This window comes from Haematobia irritans, chromosome 5, assembly GCF_050003625.1.
Source record: "Haematobia irritans isolate KBUSLIRL chromosome 5, ASM5000362v1, whole genome shotgun sequence".
In the NCBI taxonomy this organism is placed as follows: domain Eukaryota; kingdom Metazoa; phylum Arthropoda; class Insecta; order Diptera; family Muscidae; genus Haematobia; species Haematobia irritans.
The window spans coordinates 11,643,242-11,656,739 of record NC_134401.1 but is presented as its reverse complement, the minus strand read 5'-3'; the positions used below and the strand labels follow the sequence as shown (position 1 = coordinate 11,656,739).

Here is a 13,498-nt window from a genome sequence, read left to right as displayed (position 1 = left end):
TTTGTGAAAAGTTTAGAAATAAATAGAAAATTTTTTCAAAAGTTTATTTCTACAGAAAATTTTGTAAAAATTTTATTTCTATAGAAAAATTTGTCCAAATTTTATCTCTATAAAAATTTTTGTCAAAATGTTATTACTATAGAAAAAATTGTCCAAATTTTATTTCTATAGAAAATTTTGTCAAAATTTTATTATTATCAAAAATTTACTCAAAATTTTAGTTTTGCAGAAACTTTTCTGAAAATTTTATTTCTATTGACATGTTTGTCAAAATTTTATTTTTATAGAAAATGTTGTCAAAATTTTATTCTGTAAAAAAATTTGTCCAAATTTTATTACTATAGAAAAATTTGTCCAAATTTTAGTTCTATAGAAAATTTTGTCACAATTTCATTATTATCAAAAATTTAGTCAAAATTTTAGTTTTATAGAAACTTTTCGAAAAATTTTATTTCTATAGAAAATTTTGTCAAAATTTTATTTCTATAGAAAATTTTGTCAAAATTTTATTTCTATAGAAAATTTTGTCAAAATTTTATTTCTATAGAAAATTTTGTCAAAATTTTATTTCTATAGAAAATTTTGTCAAAATTTTATTTCTATAGAAAATTTTGTCAAAAGTTTATTTCTATAGAAAATTTTGTCAAAATTTTATTTCTATAGAAAATTTTGTCAAAATTTTAATTCTATAGAAAATTTTGTTAAAATTTTATTTCTATAGAAAATTTTGTCAAAATTTTATTTCTATAGAAAATTTTGCCAAATTTTATTTCTATAGAAAATTTTGTCAAAATTTTATTTCTATAGAGAATTTTGTGAAAATTTTATTTTTATAGAAATGTTTGGCAAAATTTTATTTTTGTAGAAAATGTTGTCAAAATTTTATTTTTATAGAAAATTTTGACGAAATTTTATTTTTATAGGGAATTTGGTCAAAAGTTTATTTCCATAGAAAATTTTGTCAAAATTTTATTTCTACAGAAAATTTTGTCAAATTTTTATATCTATATAAAATTTTGTCAAAATTTTATTTCTATAGAAAATTTTGTCAAAATTTTATTTCCATAGAAAATTTTGTCAAAATTTTATTTCTATAGAAAATTTTGTCAATTTTTTTTTTTCTATATAAAATTTTGTCAACATATTATTTCTATAGATGTAAAAGAATTTAATTCTTTAATCTGTCTTATTTCCTCCAAAAGATCTCTACAAATTCTATTGTATACTTGAATTGTTTGAAAACAAAAAAAAAAAAAACATACAGACAATTTTAGTTTCGTATCATATTTCGCCCTCACAAAAAAAAAGCAACTCGTAACAAAAAACCATCAAACTTAAAATCTAATAAAGCAACATGAAATTCAAACTTCAAAGTCTTTTTTTTATTCAATGTCAGCAAAATTGTTTTCATGGTCCTTAGACTAAGATTGCACAAGGAATGAAAATATTTTCCCAAAAAGAGAATTCCTGAGTATAGGAACCCCAGCAGCCATCATCCTTGTCCATGAAATAAAATCTGAAAACCAGCAAAAGGACATCTGCCAACAATCTGCGATACAAACCAAAAAAAAAAAAAAACGCAAAACTATGAACTAGGATATACTGGTTAACTAAAAGACCAACTATTTAAGGATATGGCAAGAATCTAACAACATTATGTCAAACGAAAAGAGAAGAAATAATATGATAACTTTCAACTATGATGCGCCAACATGACAGTCGAAAAGAAAATTGATGTTCATATAAAGAAGCTCAGATAGAAAGACCTTGTGAGCAATGGAACAAACTTTAGCTGTCTTAGAATAAAAATTGATAATCAGATATTTGGTCTAAGGATGCAATAGTGCACTTTAGCCATTTTCCCATTGTCCTTTTCCTTTTGCAAAGTTTATTTTATTTGAAATTTATGACAAGCAGATATACAGAGCCAAGACATCTTAGTCGCTGTTATCCAAATATAGCCAAGAGGTAGAAAGAAATCTATATCATAAATGAAATTTTTGAGAAAATCCAAATTGGTCAAAGGATACCATGATAAGATCCAATAACTTTGAAATTAAAAAGAAAGCCAAAATTTCAACAAAAAATTGAAGATTCGGATTTTTGTTTTTAATTTTGGCGTATGATCCAAATTCATTTTGAAAAAAATCGAGATTTTTAAGCACACCCAAATAAATCTACGAATACAATGCTACCATGAATTCTATAACTTTGAAAGAATAAAGAATAAAAAACCAAAATTTTCAAAGAATACCATAAGCTTGGACAGCTTTGATTTTTTAAATTTCGGATCCAATGATTTAGCGCCCAATTTAGGCGTAAAATTTTGAGAAAACTCAAACTTTCATTAAAAATTTTTATAAAATTGGAATTTTATATAGAAAAATTTAATCTTCATAAAGAGTTTGAGAACAATCCAATTGCCGGAAAGCAATTAGACAATTCTAATATCCATAGAACATTTCGAACTTAGTATAGAAAAATCGAATATTCATAGAAAATTTTGAGAAAAATCAAATATTACAGATAATTTGAAAAAAATTAAATTTTTGAGAAAAATATAATTTTAAAAAAAATTATTTAAAAAATACGGAATTTTATAGAAAATTTTGCGAAAAATCGATTTTTACGAATTTAAAACATTATGGACATTTTGAACTTACGAGATAGATCGAACTTTAAAAAATTTAAATTTCATAGACAATTTTGAGAAAAATTGATTTTTTTTACGAATTTTCATGAGTTTTTGTTTAGAAAAATCGATTTTCTACAGAAAATTATGAGAGAAATCTAATTTTTTTATAATTTTTTTTTCGATTTTCTACAGCAAATTATGAGAAAAATCTAATTTTTTATAGAAACTTTTGTAAAAATTTTATTTTTAAAGACAATTTTGTAAAAATTTTATTTTTAAAGACAATTTTGTAAAAATTTTATTTTTAAAGAAAATTTTGTAAAAATTTTATTTTTATGGTAAATTTTGTAAAAGATTCATTTGTGTAGAATATTTTTTATAGAAAATGTATTATTTTATCAAAAAAATTTTGCAAAATTTTATTTTTATAGGAAATTTTGTAAAATTATTTTTTTATACAAACTTTTGTCAACATTTTATTTTTATGGAAATTCTTTTAAAATGTTATTTCAACTATAAATCAAATTTTATAGAAAACTATTACAAATCGAGCTTTTATCGAAATTTTATAGAAAACTATAAAAAATCGAGCTTTTATCGAAATTTTTGAGAAAAGTTGATTTTTTTAGAAATATATGAGAAAAATAGATTTTCAGAAAAAATTTGTGGAATTTCGAAATTATCGAAGTTTCATAGAGAGTTAAAAAAAAATCCAGAAAATTATTCTAATGTTTATAGAAAATTTAGAGTAAAATACAATTTTAAGAACTATGAGAAAAATGTAAATTTCATAGTCAATTTTGAGAAAAAAAGAGTTTGTACAGAAAATTATGAGGAAAGTTTAATTTTTATAGACAATTTTCAAAAAAATCATATTTTTAGAAAACTATGAGAAATATCGGAATTTAGAAAATTTTCTATTTGCTATAGAAAAATTGAATTTTTATCGCGAATTTTGAGAAATTTTAAGTTTCTATTAAAAATTGTGAGAGAAATACAATTTTCACAGATTTTTTAGAACTTTCAGGAAGACTAGGAAAAATATCGCTATTTCACAATTTTAAAAATTGCGATTTCACAATTTAAAAAATTGCGATTTCACAATTTTGAAACAAAAAAATGAATTTTTACAAAAATTTCCGGGAAAATCTAATTTTTATAGAAAATTTTGAGAAAAAAATTAAATTTTTATAGAAAACTTTGGAAAAGTTCGAATTTTCAATAGAAAATTTTACTTTTCATTGAAAATTTTAAGAAAATTGAATTTCTCTAGAAAAAAAATTAATTTTATAATCAATTTTGAAAAAAAAACGATTTTCTACAGAAAATCATGAGAAAAGTCAAATTTTGACAAAATTATCGGAATTTAGAAAATTTTCTATTTGCTATAGAAAAATTGAGCTTTTATCGCGAATTTTTGGAAATTTTAAAGTTCTATAAAAAATAGTGAGAAAAATACAATTGGCATAGAAAATTTTGGGAATTTCGAAATACTTATAAAAAATCGATTTTTTATATAAAATTTTAATTTTTACAGAAAATAGAATTTTAAGGAAAACTTTAAAAAATATCGCGATTTCACAATTTAAAAAATTGCGATTTGACAATTTTGAAAAAAAAAAATCGAATTTTTACAAAAATTTCCGGGGAAAATCTAATTTTTATAGAAAATTTTGAGAAAAATTTAAATTTTTATAGAAAACTTTGGAAAAGTTTGAAATTTCAATAGAAAATCCGAATTGAGATTGAACATTTTAAGAAAATTGAATTTCTCTAGAAAAAAATTTAATTTTATAATCAATTTTGAAAAAAAAAGTATTTTCTACAGAAAATCATAGGAAAGTCAAAATTTGACAAAATTATCGGAATTTCGAAAATTTTCTATTTGCTATAGAAAAATCGAGCTTTTATTGCAAATTTTAGGAAATTGTAAGTATCTATAAAAAAAAAATAGTGAGAAAAATACAATTTGCATAGACAATTTTGGGAATTTCGAACTACCTACAATATCGAATTTTTATAGAAAATTTTAATTTTTACAGAAATTAGAATTTCAAGGAAAACTATGAAAAAATCGCAATTTTACAATTCAATAAATTGCGATTTCAAAATTTTGAAAAAAATCGGATTTTTACAAAAATTTCCGGGGAAAATCTAATTTTTATAGAAAATTTTGAGAACAATTTAAATTTTTATAGGAAAAGTTCGAATTTTCAATAGAAAATCCGAATTGAGATTGAAAATTTTAAGAAAATTGAATTTCTCTAGAAAAAAAATTTAATTTTATAATCAATTTTGAAAAAAAAACGATTTTCTACAGAAAATCATGAGAAAAGGCAAATTTTGACAAAATTAACGGAATTTCGAAAATTTTCTATTTGCTATAGAAAAATTGAGCTTTAGTTGCAAATTTTGGGAAATTTTACGTTTCCATAAAAAATTGTGAGAAAAACACAATTTTCATAGAAAATTTTGGGAATTTCGAACTACCTATAAAAAATCGAATTTTTATAAAAAATTTTAATTTTTACAGAAAATAGAATTTTAAAGAAAACTATGAAAAACGTCGCGATTTCACAATTTAATAAATTACGATTTCACAATTTTGAAAAAAAAAAATCGAATTTTACAAAAATTTCCAGATAAAATCTAATTTTTATACAAAATTTTGAGAAAAATTTAAATTTCTATAGACAACTTTGGAAATGTTCGAATTTTCAATAGAAAATCCGAATTTTCATTCAAAATTTTAAGAAAATTGTATTTATCTAGAAAAGTTTTAAGTTTATAATCAATTTTGAAAAAAAAAAACGATTTTCTACAGAAAATCATAGGAAAATCAAATTTTGGCAAAATTATCAGAATTTCGAAAATTTTCTATTTGTTATAAAAAAATTGAGCTTTTATTGCAAATTTTGGAAAATTTTTGTGATTTTCCAACTTCCTAAACCAAAATCGAGATTTCATAGAAAAAATTGGCAAATGTCAAACTTTATGGATAATTATGACAAAATTTGAATGTTGAGAATATTCTAGTTTTTATATTAAAAAAAGAGGAAATTTAAATTTTTTACAAATTTCGATTTTTTTTTTTAATTTTGGAAATTGATCAATTCAACCCTGAATTACGAAGATTTTTATAACCTACAATTTTTATGCCCTAACGTCGGGCTATTATAACTTTAATGTGATAGAGATGATTGGGGAAAATATATTTTTGGATCAGATGGATTTTAGATTTTGTTCAATTTCGTGGCAATTCTCCTTTCTTCGTATACGTATGACTACAAAGGCATACGTTTTTAATAAGACCAACATTGGGGAGCTAATTAACTCCTTTCCCTTTGTAGTGGCGTCGAAACCAGAAACTATAAAAATTTAATTTACTAGAAACCACAACCCAAAAAGCATTTTAATTACCCCCAAAAAATCAAGATACATTGCAGAGAGAAGCACCTTATGCATTTGCCACCAAAAACTCTACCATTTTAATTTATGCTCACACTTACCATGCCATCACTGCACGTGAGTTAGGCCACTGCAAATTCATTGAAATAATAAAACTAAATTTACTAAATAAAATTTTAGTCTATAAACCACAAAACTTTATTCAATTGTCCAAAACAGACAAATCCACAAAATCCCCTCGGAGGAGAGTAGAACATGTCCGCTACAGAAATCATAGAAAGCCTATGGAAATTTTATCGAAAAATGCAACCTCACGGTGGTGGCTGGAAAAATAGAAAGGAAATTGTGTTTATGTTTATTCATTCATTCCATTCAAGAACAAAGACAACGGGGAAAAATACTTCCACTGGTTCATGTGGCAGTGAAGATGCTACTGTGGTGGTATGAGAGTTGGGGGAGTGGTTGCTTTAATGCCATAATTTTTCCTTAAGTTTTTCTTCTTTGACAAATTTTTCTATTTATCACCGTAACAACCAATCCATAGGTGTCTCTTCCAAGAGTGTCTATAAATTGGGGGAGAACTCTGCCTGCAGGGCATATAAAAGCAAAGAGGAACGCCGCAATAGTGCCCCAACAAAATTTCGGGCAAAATGTGTTTTATGGATTTTTTCACTCTCTTTCTCTCTAATGTTTTGTCAATGTTTGCTTAAGAAATTGCCTTAAATTGTTTTTTTGGGATTATTTTTGGTAGCATCTGTAATGGAAAGATGCTAGACTCTGAACTGAATTTTCATAGAAAATTAAAAAAAAATCGAAATTATTGGAAAACTTTGGGGATATTATGGGAAAGTTTTGGGAATAATCGAATCTCCATAGAAACATTTGCAAACATTCGAATTTTTATAAAAAAAACAAATCCTATAGAGAATTATGAGAAAATTCACAGTTTCAACGAAACTTTTGAAAGATATGCGAAAATATAATTTTTAAAAAGTATTTTGAGAAAAATCGAATATTCATAAAACTTTTTGATAAAAATCAGATTTTCATAGAAAATCTTGGAAAATGTCGAATTTTCTAAAGAAAATTTAATTTTTACAGAAAATCTTGAGAAAAATTTTTATAGAAAACTTTGGGTAAGCTTTCTATAGAAAAATCAAATTTTTATAGACATTTTTAAAAAATTTAATTTTATTGGAAAATTATAAAAAAACGAATTTTCATAGATAGGTAAGCACGAATTTTCTATTTCACAATGGAATTTTCATAAGAAATTTTAAATTTTGGGAAAACTGAGTTTTACAGAAAACTAGAAAAATCGAATTTTCGGGAAAAATTTTGGGAAGATTCGAATTTTCTATAATAAATTAGGGAATCGGTTTATATGGGGGCTATACATAATTATGAACCGATGTGAACCAATTTTTGCATGGTTGTTAGAGACCATATATTTACACCACGTACCAAATTTCAGCCGGATCGAATGAAAGTTGCTTCTCTTTGAGGCTCCGCAAGCCAAATCTGAGGATCGGTTTATATGGGGACTGTATATAATTATGGACCGATGTAGACCAATTTTTGCATGGTTATTAGAGACCGTATACCAACACCACGTACCAAATTTCAGCCGGATCGAATGAAATTTGCTTCTCTTTGAGGCTCCGCAAGCCAAATCTGGGGATCGGTTTATATGGTGACTATATATAATTATGGACCGATGTAGACAAATTTTTGCATGGTTTTTATTATTATGAAGCTGTATGTTGAGGGAAAATCGTATAGGGAAATTGGACAAATAGTGGGTAGAGCACACTCATCTATCCAGAGAGTTATAACCAACTATGTTTCAACGGGTTCCATACTGCCAAAGCCTCGATCTGGTCGTCCATCTCTATTAACAAGTTGAGAAAAAAACGTATCGTTCAATTGGTGCGCCTAAATCCAAGGATAACGGCTCACCAACTGAAACTTGAGGTGGAGGAAAGGTTTTCCAAAGTTGTTTCCGATGACACCGTCCGTAGGATTTTGAAAAAGGCTGGCTACAATAGCCAAGTAGCCCGTAGGAAGCCATACATATCAGATGTCAATAAGCAGAAGCGAATGGATTTTGCAAATGAATATGTATCCAAGCCCCCCCCAGTTTTGGAACAAAGTAATTTTCTCGGATGAAAGCAAATTTTGCATTTTTGGTAAAAAGGCAAAAAGTTAGTGTGGAGGAAGAAAGGTACGGCGTTCGAAAGGCAGAATTTAGTACCAACCGTAAAACATGGGGGAGGCGGAATCATGGTATGGGGTTGTATGGCAGCCAGCGGTGTTGGTAAACTTGAATTTATTGAATCCACAATGGACCAAATGGGGTATATACAAATTCTGAAAAATAATTTGTTGCAAAGTGCACAGCTGTTGGGGCTAGAAGAAGAGTTTTACTTTCAGCAAGACAATGACCCCAAGCATACCGCGCAAAATGTAAAGCTATGGCTTTTGTACAACGTTAAAAATCAGCTACGAACGCCCCCCCAATCACCAGACCTTAACCCTATCTAGCATTTATGGGACTTACTCGAACGCAGGATTCGCACACATGCCATAACCTCAAAAAACATGCTTAAGGAGATAATATTGCAAGAATGGGGAAAAATTACAGCTGATGATACAAAAAAGCTCGTAGATTCGATGCCTAGACGTCTCGGAGAGGTACTAAATAGAAAGGGTTATCCAACAAGTTACTAGGATCTCACAGAACCTAATTTTTAATATTGAAAAATTCTTGTACGCAGACTTTTGCTAGTATTTTTTTTCGCCATTTTTTTTTACTGAATTAAAAGTACAATAATTCATTTCACGTTATGTTTATATAATAATATTTCAGAGAAATGTCCAATAAATGAAATAAAATAAGTTTTGGCCCCATAAATACTTTATGTGTAGAGAAATGTATGTACACGCAAAAAAATAATTCTTTCCTCCCAAACGAAATTTTAGACAAACAAAGTTCGTTTCTCATTTGCTTTTCGCTGTAAGGAAGTGTATTTGGAAGAAAAGTATATACTTTTTGTGATAAACGTTTATTCTTTTCCAGGATGTAAAAACAATTTCATAAAGACTAGCTAAAAAAAAACATTATTTTCTTGCTAATTGCATTGTCCCTCACATCTTTCTCACATCCACGAGGATTTTTAGTTCTTAACACCTTTTCCTGTAATACCAACAATGTAGAAGAAATTATACGATTTTATAAATGTTTAAAATTTTTTTTACCTTTCGCCTGGACGGAGAATCGAACCGCGGACCATGCACATTGTAAGCCAACACACTAACCACTGAGCTATGTACCTGTTATGGTCATCAATAGATAAATATCCATATAAGTTATATTTATATAGCATAGCTTGCGGCGCCCACGAACCGAATAAACAAAGTTTATTTACCGGAAAAAACATTTAGTTTGCCACCGTGGAGCAGTGGTAGCTACGTCCGACTCTCATGCCAAGGGTCGTGGGTTCGATCCCTGCTTCGGCCAAAGTTTTTTTTTTTTTTGCTTTTGTTTTTTTTTACATATATTCCAGATATATTCGGAAGATTCCGAAAAAATGTTCAACATTACATTGTACTATATTAAATTTTGAACTGTAAAATGTGTCTTATTAAAGACCTAAAGTCAGAAAAGAACAGTGTTTGATATAAACGAAATGGACTGTGTTGTTATTTCAAAAATAACTTTTTTATTGAAAAAATAAAAATTTTGTAACAAACGAATTTTTTTGGTGATAAAAGTTTAAAATTTTCGAAGCAATTCAAAAAACTCTAACAAAAGAAAAACGTTTTCGGTACACGTTTTCCAAACGTTTTTTTTCTTTGCGTGTATGAATTTTAAATTTAATTTTTTTTTTGCCTCGTACGTGGACTGATGTGGACCAATTTTGGCGTAGTTGTTAGAGACCATATACTTACGCCATGTACTAAATTTAAGCCGGATCGGATGAAATTTGCTTCTCTTAGAGGCTCCGCAAGCCAAATCTGGCGATCGGTTAATATGGGGGCTATATATAATTATGGACCGATGTGGACAAATTTTTGCATGTTTGTTAGAGACTAACACCATGTACCAGAGCAATAGAGCAATATTTCGATGTGCTACAAACGGAATGACAAAGTTAAATACCCCCCATCCTATGGTGGAGGGTATAAAAACTATTTGATTATAATAAAAAAAAATTTGGAAATTTATATTTTCTAAAGAAAATTAAAAAAAAAAAAAATATTGAAAATAAAGCACTATTTGATTTTTATAGCGAAATTTCAGAAAAATGTGATTTGCTTAAGAAAATCGAAAAATAAAAATTTCATAGAAAAAATTAGGATAAATCGTTTTTTTCCTTTTGTCGATTCAGGAAGTGGTTCTCAGAATATTTGCCAAGGACACCATGAGGCTATGTAGTGTATTGTAATTTAATGCCCATGACTTTCGTATTAGAAGGGTATGCATATATTGGGCTTACGACAATTTTTTTTCATTGTACACACAGAAAACAGATTGGTTGGAAATCAGTTGTACTAAAGAAAATTCTATATTGAGTATTAAATATCAATTGTGCTGATCTATTTTCTTCAATCACAAACATTTTTGTGTCCTTAATACCATTTGGTTATAATTTCGATAGATATTCGTTTATGACTCAAAACAAATGGTTGTAGCAACCAAATGTCTCTTTTTAGAACAATTTTATTAGAATTCGATTGATATGACCTACTCTAAATAAATTTTGTTACTATCATTCTGTTGTCGGTATTCTCAGGCGAATGCCATTTGATAAATTTCTCAAATGTCATTTCTATTATAACAAATTATTTAGTGTCCAAAGAAGTCGTATGTTTATTTGTTTCAAACAAAATCACTAAATTTAAAACGGATCTAATAAAATGCGCCGGCACTACGACCTATAACACGTGACATCGAAGTTTTGATACATTTGCGGGTAAGTTCTAAATTTTATAAATTCCAAAATGGATACATGTATCCTATAACATTTTAATTTTATTTGTTCGTTTCTCAACTATATAGATCCATTTTTAAGGTATGCAACAATCCGGATTAACCAGCGATTTAGACCTGGCTTTTAAAAAGCCACATTTCAGAGACGAAAGCAGTTGGATGTGGAAAATATTCCTAGTTCTGAACGATTTTACCAAATATTTTCACATAACGAATGTTAAATTATTGATATCCATAAAATAGAGGACCATATATATTTTTGATGCATAGAACGAATTCCCTGATTCTGGGCCAAGGTTTGAATTGTGATATTTTTGGACGAAAAATGAAATAAGCTTAATCTACAATTTGTATTCGTGTATTTACTGAAATATTTAAATATATGTAAAAAATACAATGCTCGAGGCTATAGAATTATCATTCAGATCGGTTGTGGGGATTATTAAGGTTGGATGATACAACCGAAACATGAAGGTGCCAATAACCAATTTTATTAGCTGTCATAGCCAACTCCATATACATTATAAGTTGTAACTCCCATTATTCGATTGAGTCAACCGAATTAGTCGGGTGACACAACTGCCAACAGATAGTTGCTGCAACTGCCAAAATGAGGTTGGAAATAAATTCGGTTATCACAACCAATCTGTATTCTCTGTGTAGTTTGTGCTTTTCTAAAGAAAATTTCTTTACAATCGAATTTATTTTCCACACATAAATTTTATATAATATTTTGCTTTTCCAATCTTAATACATTGACCTTTGCCTGTATACCTCCATACACATGTGCATCTACAAGTGTTTCATGATTTCAACGGAATAAGCTTGATGCCTATCATAGCAAACCGAGGGGGAGAGTGAATAGGGAGTGAAGCCTCATCAATTTGGGTGAGCTATCTAACGGTACCACACATATGTCTACATAGGTGTGGTAAATTCGTGGAATTAATTTTTTATATTTGAATAGGAAAATTTCTTTGGTTTATATTTGCTTACAATAAATATTTACTCAATGATCCTTGAAGTTTAATTTTGCATCAATTTTATTATTTTCCCTCTCAATTTATACAAATAATTACAGAGACTAATGGTTTCCAATAATGATTTTATGTACGTACATGAAATGATGAATTTTGGTAGAGTGAGAGAGAGAGAGAGAGAGAGAGAGAAAAGAGAGCTATCCCCTTAGTTAATGGTCCCATCATCATTGTCAAGATGAAAATCAAAGAGAGAGGGAGAAAATGAGAGCTATCTCCCTAATCAATATTCCTATCATTAGCAAAAACGAAAATCACAGCTTTTTACCCAAGGGAATTTATAAAATTTCTATGCTATACTAAGTGTAATCATTGCGAGTGTGATTTAAATGATTTGCAAATAATCTTCTTATTCTAATCAATCAGTCTTTGTTGCCAAAAGGTATACATACATATGTATGTACTCCCCACTAACCATTCTCAATATTGTGCTTTGTCATTACGTCAAAGTTTTTGATTTTAAAACGCTCTTTGAAAATTTGAAAATTTTGTGTGTTCTATGTTAGTGAGGTTAATTAATCATCATATTGACGCGTGAAATGCTGATTTCTTAAAAAAAATCGTAAGATGATAAATTATTGTTGTTTTCGAACAAATTGATTTTTTTTTTGTTGTTTTGGATTATAACAGGGGGAGATGTAAAACGTGACTTCAATTTTTTATATCATTACAGCGGGAGTATACATTAGATAGGGTCGCGAAAAAAAGTTGATGCGGTCACCCCCCAGTTTTGCAGCATATTCGAAGACAATTTCAGAATACCAAAAAATTCGCTACATGATTTTTTAAGTCTGCCCATATTTTTGTGAGAGAAGGCTGTTGATAGTATTTGAAAAAAGTGAAAACAACAGCCTTCTCTCACAAAAATATGGACAGACTTAAAAAATCATGTAGCGAATGTGATTGTTAGAATTTTAAAACAGTAGGCTCTCAAATTGTTCTTGCAAAAACACATGCACTTTGCATAACGCAGAAAATGCCATAGTGCAAACAACGAGTATGTTTACAAAGGTACCGTTAGAAATTTACAGATAAACAGGTTTTGTGTTCTAAATGCCTTATAAATTAATTTCGTAGATGTGGTTTCGATCGGACATCATGACAACACAACAAAAACTATTTGGTGGTGTGTAGGGTGACCTATTGACTTTTTAAAATCTCTGTAACTTTTTTGTTTATGAATATAAGTAAATACTTCAAAAGCAAAAGTTTCATATTTTGTTAAGGTCTTTATAATGGTTGTAAGAAATTGGCATCATAGGGGTATACGAAGCGAAATAAAAAAATTAAAAATCAAATTTGACGTCGGAGTCAAAAATGACCAATGCACGAAATATAGCCCCTGATCAACCACGAACAACGATATGCGTTTCTTTTCAATCGGACTTCAAATGACGACACAGCACAATAAATTGTATTTCGGGG

At 28.0% G+C, this 13,498-nt stretch overlaps 1 protein-coding gene and 1 long non-coding RNA gene across 2 annotated transcripts in view; both read left to right on the top strand.

The window, feature by feature from the left end:
* The window catches only part of mspo (M-spondin), a 171,508-nt gene that overhangs the window by 26,746 nt on the left and 131,264 nt on the right, over positions 1–13,498 (top strand). The window lies entirely within an intron of this gene.
* Positions 10,864–11,433, top strand: LOC142238312 (uncharacterized). Its single transcript, XR_012722695.1, has 2 exons — positions 10,864–11,019; positions 11,106–11,433. It is a non-coding gene; the product is annotated as an uncharacterized LOC142238312 (long non-coding RNA).